The 7,449-nt window shown below is 42.9% G+C and overlaps 1 protein-coding gene across 5 annotated transcripts in view; it reads right to left on the reverse strand.

Annotated features, from left to right (window-relative positions):
• Positions 1–7,449, reverse strand: part of LOC135112527 (uncharacterized) — a 36,459-nt gene that overhangs the window by 28,485 nt on the left and 525 nt on the right. For 2 of the 5 annotated variants that reach the window (XM_064026973.1, XM_064026981.1), the window contains exon 1: positions 7,074–7,449. This exon is cut by the window's right edge. The gene's annotated coding sequence lies outside the window, so the exon portion shown is untranslated. Of the gene's footprint in view, positions 1–1,657; positions 1,812–7,073 lie in introns of those variants that run through there. The other 3 variants (XM_064026954.1, XM_064026962.1, XM_064026945.1) reach the window with 3 other exon arrangements.

The raw sequence follows: 7,449 nt of genomic DNA on the forward strand, positions 1-7,449 counted from the left end.
GATAGGTTCTGTGAGGAAACTGATAGTGAGCCTACTAACCATAGCATGTGGATTAGGAAGCTCAGAGAGACACAGGAGGCTGCTTGGAAAGCAGCTAAGTTGAACATCAAGAGTTACCACAATACCAATAGGTGGAAGCGTCAGGAGCAAGGAAAAGCAGAGCCATTGAGGGTGGGACAAAGAGTGTTGCTAAGGGACAATGCAGTACTAGGTAGGAGGAAGATTCAGCCTAAGTTTGCAGCTGAGGTGTGGGAAGTTGAGGAGGTGTTGGATGGGGTGAGTGGCGTGTATAGGGTCAGACCAGAAGGTGAGTCCGGCTGTAGTAAGGTGTTACATCGCAGTAACTTGCGTCCTTGGAATGGCAGTGAGGGCCATGCAGGGACAAGTAATGAAGTGCCAGCAGGGACAAGTAATGAAGGGCCACCAGAGGAGGAAGAAGTAGAAATGCCAGATATGACAGAAGTATTAAAGCGCTTTGGGTTTCCAGAACCGGACTCAGATGAACAAGTGGACTCAGTGGTTGAGCAGGAGGGAGAGGATGCCCTAGGGCCTGGTGAAGAGCCAGATGAACAGAGTGGTGAAGGCTCAGAGCAGGTTAAAGGGGTTCAGGCCCCTCAACTCAGGAGGTCTAGTAGGATTGCTGAAAGGGGTGCAACGGGTTCGTCTTGTGTTGGCTGTGGGGATTGTGCATGAGGGCATGCACAAAGTTCAGGGGGGGTGAGTGTAAGAAGTTGAAGTGGGCGCGCCTGCGAGAGGCTCACAGACTAGTCAGCGAGTCCCGCCAAAACGAGTCTTAAGGCCCTGGAGGTTTGTTGTTGTGGGAATTTTGGCGGGAGAGGCGAGCGAGAGAGAGACAGGGTGCAGAGTAGTGGTGGATTTGCCATTTGATTTGCAGGTATGTTATTGGGATTTGTTGTATTCTTTCATGGTGAAACAGTGTACTTTGGGGGACATTATTGGGAGATAGGGTGGTGATTTGTACGCTTGGTTGGCAGGAGTTTGGTCTTGGCAGTGTGCTGTGGGACGTCAGTGAGGTGGCACCGTAGCAGATACTGTGAACTAGGAGGCTGCAGTGAGGAACTTGCTGTCCCTGGCTGCTATGGTGTTAGTACCGCCGCGCATGGAGGAAGAGCTGCAGTACTTCAGGGTAGTGGTAGTGGCGTACCTTCAGCGCGTTGGGTCGGTGTGCGGTTGGGCCTATAGGGTGTGAGGGTCCTGGGGGTACTGGTTAGGGTGGGACTGTCAGTGGCATATAACATTTCTTGTGTTGGTGCGTGAAGTGTTTATTTCTCCTGTTTATTTGTATGTGGATTTACCCATTTTTCTCATGGGATCAGGTATTTTGGAGTGCCAGCAGTGTGGCCTCTAAGAGTGTTAAGCACTCATATTTTATTTGTGTTTTCTTTATTATGTACTCATTTGTGTTTTCTTTATTATGTATTCAATCATTAAATTTTTAAATTGTGGCCCAGGTTTCTGTGAACCTAAGCAGGAGGTTTAAATTAATCAGTGGGTTCTTGTGGTGAGTGCTTGGTGAGCCTAATTAAGGTAGGTTAACTGTGCCCTAGTTTTGCACTCATTACATACAATTTCCAGTCTTAATGTTTTTTTTACTACCGTCAGGGTGACGTTCACAATGAGAGAGAGAGAGACTTGCCTTGCGTTGCGTTGCGTTGCGTTGCGATAGAAAAGAACAGCTGAACAAATGCGTAATGGTGGCAAGTGATGAGAGCTGTGTGCCTCCTTGTGTCTGCTGGCCTCACTATCTCAGCTCCTGCAGAGTATCCCTACCAAGGAGGGAGGGGAATGGTGATGAGGGCGCTCGAGGCTTTGCTCCGAAGCGGTGACGCTGTCTCACGAGGAGTCAGCTGCTCGAGGATTCAGGAGAAGGAAGAGAAACCGTGACCGAGACACACCGCCCTTAAGGTGGAGGAAGGACAATCATTCCTCTCCCTTTACCACAGTAGTTAGAGGGGTGCTTACATGGTTGGCGATTCCCTCACACCCACTAATCAAGTTGTTAGTGTAGTCATTAACAAGCTTTAAAAGAAAATATTTCTAGATAAGAATGGCATTTGGAAACTGACCCACGTAGGCGTGATAGCTTCATACAGTTTATCTTATTTAGTTTATATATATTTAATTTTAGTTAATTTGTTGTTTTCTTGCATTTTATCAGCGTTGTGAAGATACGACAGTTGCCTATCAGCGGAGGAATTGGATGACTCCTGCGTCACACACCCTGGCACTTTCCCCCCCTAAATTTCGAGATCCACTTCTCCCGTGCACCATGCACCGTTCTTCCCGGCACCACCCGCAGGGCCTCTTCTCACCCCTCGGCAGTAAGGGCTGTAGTGTTAGCCTAACATATCCCCTCGAAAAAGATATTTCATTCATATCAACACCCTGGGGAGCACGAGCTGGAGATCCCGTCCGTACGTACAGGCCAAAGAGGCGTCTCGCCTAGTAAACATCAATGCTCTTATTCAAATAGGACTTTTATTCTTTAGCTCCCCAAGAGAGTCACAGCCTTTTAAATACGTTATCTCGTTACGTTACTTTGTCCACAGCTTAGGTGGAGATTATTTGTATTTTTAATCTCTACGCACTTGTATTCCCATAACCTACACAAGTTAGTAGAATGTTAGTGATTTATTACCGGTGTAGGGAGTGTTTGTGTGTGTGTGTGTTTTTTTTTTTCTTTCTCTCTCTTTCGTCGTCTCTTAGTAACTATCTCATAAAGGTGGTAGTGGCGACCCATGTAGGAGGAGGAGGAGGAAAAGTGGTAGAAAACGTAGTGAGGCAAGGATGTCGAGACGAGAAAACATCAGCTGTAAGGAGGACGTTTACTAACTGTTTAAATCAAGAGGGGTCTGGAAGGGTGGGCGATGTTAGGGAGGGGAGGAGGAGGAGGAGGGCACAGACAGATATATATATATATATATATATATATATATATATATATATATATATATATATATATATATATATATATATATATATATATATATATATATATATATATATATATATATATATGAGTGCGCAACACATGCCGCGAACAAGCCAGAGGATTGCCGTCCCAGTGAACCATTATATATATATCCAGAATCAAGGTGATGATCATGATGAGCTTACAGCCACACACCGTGGCGAGAGTCACACTGGCGCACATCAAAATGATGTTTGCCTGGATATTACTAAAGTTTCATCTCTAACGAATAAAAAAAAAAATAAATAAATAAATAAATAAAATATTTGCTTAAGCCTATTAGAGAGAAAATTTTGTGTATTTAAGAAAAAAATCAAAATTAATATCTATTAATATAAATTACAACAGAAAAGACTATAAAGTGAAGCTCCAAATATCTTGGTGTTTTATTGCATCGCATACCACACACACACACACACACACACACACACACACTGATAAAAATCTTGTAAATAAGACAAACTCAATGAAAAACTGATGATAATTTTGTCGGGCAGTCGTCAGTGGACCTCCATTTGTCAGTATTTGACATGTGAGTGCGAGGGATGAACGGCGGCCGCTGGAGGGGCGCTGCCACGGGTAAACACCGGCCAAAGGGGAGAGGGGGGGGGAACAGGAATGGGAGATGAAAGTGAAATTACTAAGTGTAGACTGGAGTCACCGGGTTCATGAGCGGGGGACTGAGGCAAGGACTGGGGTTCCTCTTTGATGATTGAAACAGACGTTCACTCAAATAATCCTGCAAAGTTAACATACGTAGACTAACTCCAATAACGTCAAATTAATATCATTGCCAAAACTGAAAGGAAAATCAATGTGTGATGGTACTCTAAACACGAGAAGAGCTGACAGAAGCTGCACTCCGTGGTGGCCTTGGTGCAGGAATTCCTCGCGTGACGTAACTCGTAGTCGACACAACATTTGTTTACAAGAAGCCCTTTGGCAGGTCATTCACACACCCGCCACTCGTGTTTTCCTCAGTGTCCACCCCACGCACCACCTTACCCGCCCCCAAACTCACGCCAGACTTGCCCCAAACCAGTTAATCTTGTATGCTCCCCTTCTGCCGCCGCCAACCACGACCACGGCCACTGTACGCATGCATTTTGCAGATGAACTATTAAGAATTAATAATGAAAAAAAATAACTCAAATTGTTATGAGAGAGGAGGAAATATACTGATAAAGTTACGCAAACGACAAATACACAGAAAAAATTACAATAAGCATTTCTTTTCTGCGACTACGTAGTCTGTGTGTGATAAGCGCGTCTTTCAGTGATTATGCGCTTTTTTTTTCAAATATTTTGTAGTGACGTTAGGTACGGATGAATAATGACAAAGTAATTGGTTTTTGATGTTGCTTAACATCAATTTTCCAGTATACAAATTCCAAATACCCGCGAAATAACGCATTCCTGTGAAAGCTATGTATGTTGGAAATACACGAATTCTAGTAAAACGTTTGTGCTTTTATGGAAAATGTACCTCCCTGTCGTGAAACCTGGAAAATAAAGCTATAACACTGCAAGACTCAGTAACGCTTCCACGTGAGTGACTGGCGGCCAGTCTCTGAATACCAGCAAGACATTGCCATGACAAACGGCCCACGTCGGCCATCATCACTTCCTGAAGACGAAACAACAACATGTTTATGTCTTCCAGAAAGCAAGTAATTAATCATGAGTCAAGGCAGGGTTGCTGGTGCTCTTCACGCGGCTGACAAGAGACAACGCTGTGCTGGCGCGGCGCTCAAGTGGATATTACAGGACTAACTTATCCCACTTTAAAAAATACGCTTGTATCTAGATATTAATGCACGCAACAGTTATTATATAATAGGTATTTTTCATAATAACTAATAAATGTTGCTTGCTAGCAATTTTGGGGAAATTATGAATAATTAATCATTCAGTTAATTTGCAATATTGCTAGGCATTGTTCAGGACATGCAATGACTTGCCCTTCACACATACACAAGGTCACTATACCGCCTTCATCTGCAGTCCCTAGCTACAATTCTCACATCTCTCTTCATTTACCTATTTATTAATTTTCCTTTATATATACTTATTTTTCTATATGCCTTCTTTTCTATAAACCTATTTACTTTGCCCCTGGCATCTGTCACTCAGCTGCTACACTTGAGGCAACACGCACGCTGTACTAGCCAGTCACGAGCACTCCTTACTTCCTGGTGAAAAGAAAGGAAAACATTTACAGAGGCTCACTGGTGACGGGAAAGTGCTGCTAATGAAACGTGTCATACATCATGAGAGAGAGAGAGAGAGAGAGAGAGAGAGAGAGAGAGAGAGAGAGAGAGAGAGAGAGAGAGAGAGAGAGAGAGAGAGAGAGAGAGAGACTGTATCCTCACCGAAAATTAAAAGTAAAAAAGAAAAACGAAAAAAATACTTAAAGAAAAAAAAATAAATAAAAAAAACATGAAAAATAATAAAATAAGTGAAACCAGAGAGAGAGAGAGAGAGAGAAGGGGGGGGATGATGTTTAAGCATTTAGTACTCTAATATTTGCTTTAATGTTGATTCTCTTAGCACAACTCTCTCTCTCTCTCTCTCTCTCTCTCTCTCTCTCTCTCTCTCTCTCTCTCTCTCTCTCTCTCTCTCTCTCTCTCTCTCTCTCTCTCTCTCTCTTTCTGTATATTTGCAAGTTATATTAATACTTTGCTATAATAATGATCATAAGCACATGGCTGGTAGTGGCTGTGGGAAGGGTTGTGGTGGGGTTGTTGTTGTTGTTGTTGTTGTTGTTGTAAGCAAGGTCACTGTGTCTGGCCTAATTTTTGTTGTTGTTGTTGTTGCTGTTTTGGCTGTGGTTGTTGCTGCTGTTGGTGGTGGTGGTGGTGGTGGCAGTTGTGGTGGCTGTGACTGGTTGTTGCTGTGATGCTTGTTGTTGTTGTGGTTGTTGTTGATGTTGTTGTGTGTTGTTCATTTGGAAGGTTGCATACGGGTAGATGTCTACATACTCTGCAACGAGGATAATAAAATGATGATGATAATAAAAATATGATAATAATAATAATAATAATAATAATAATAATAATAATAATAATAATAATAATAATAATAATAATAATAATAATAACAGTCTTTGCATGTATTTAGATACCAGAGTGGCAATCCCACACACACAGTAAGGTACACAGCAACATATACAACTGCCATAACAAACTGAAATTTTAATAAAGACTGAATTGGAATAACAAACTCAAACTCACAAGTCCAACTGGCCGGCCGCTGCTCACCCATCCACCGCCAGCTGACGACATAAACACTGTCTGCCACACCACTTGTAATATCTAATGTCTCTGCCTGGTCCCTGATACGCTGCAGTGATTTTCTCGTGTGTTTGTGCCCCTCACCAACCCTCCACCAGTCATGGGTCATCAGAAGGCTGAGAAGACTGAAAGTTTCTCTCGCATCTTATTTCTCACCATTGCAAACAAGTCAAATGGTTGTTTATGCTAAGGCACTTCAATGGGGTCACATGTAACATAATATTTCAAGGAGTGAATTGCCATTTTATCCAGTGTACCTCTTTCCCAAACACACACACACACACACACACACACACACACACACACACACACACACACACACACACACACACACACACAGGAAATATTTATAAAACACATAAAATCTTATAAACAACATTTTTTAGTTCATTTTCAGTATTTTTGCCTCCCTGGAAACAGTTAATTTTTTCCCACAGGTTCTTCAGCCACCATAACACACGTCTGCCTTTTACAAACGCTACGAATCATGTCTGTCATTGTGTAGCCTAGTGTAATTATTCTACAGACAAAAAATAAAATGAAATAAATATGCCATGCCATCTCTTCCCTGATGGATCAAACTTGTCCCTAACACTGAAGGAAGGACCTGAAGATGTGACACTGCTTGGTTATCCCTTAAAAACACAACTGAGACTGTCACTTTTGCTAAACCTACACTGCACACTTTGTTTTCCTCTCCATGCACTTATACAAGAACGTAAAGATGCACTGGTGTTTAGTTACCCTTTAAAATCCCACATAACTCTGCCACCCTGCCTGCCACTCACCAGGGATTCGGTCAACAGCAGTGGGGTCCCTGTGGGGTGACATCTTGCACACTGTGGCATAAAACTGCTCCCTGTGTTTGTGGTTATCCTTGTTCTCCTGCACACCTACTTTGTTCCCATCCCTGGACACCTGCTGGAGGGGCATGGGGGGCTCTGTAGGGTGAGGAAGGAGGTCAAGAGAGATAGAGAAGAGGTAGATGAGGGATAGAGATGTAAGGTGAAGAGGGGAAGTGATAAAGAAAAAAGAGATAAAGAGGAAGTGAGGTCATGAACGACAAGGATGGAGGAGAAAAGCAATGTAAAAGAGGAAGAGGGGGTGGCCACAGAAAACCAAAGAGAAAATGAAGAATGTAGAAAAGGGAGAAGTCAAGATACA

Source organism: Scylla paramamosain, chromosome 2, assembly GCF_035594125.1.
Source record: "Scylla paramamosain isolate STU-SP2022 chromosome 2, ASM3559412v1, whole genome shotgun sequence".
In the NCBI taxonomy this organism is placed as follows: Eukaryota; Metazoa; Arthropoda; class Malacostraca; order Decapoda; family Portunidae; genus Scylla; species Scylla paramamosain.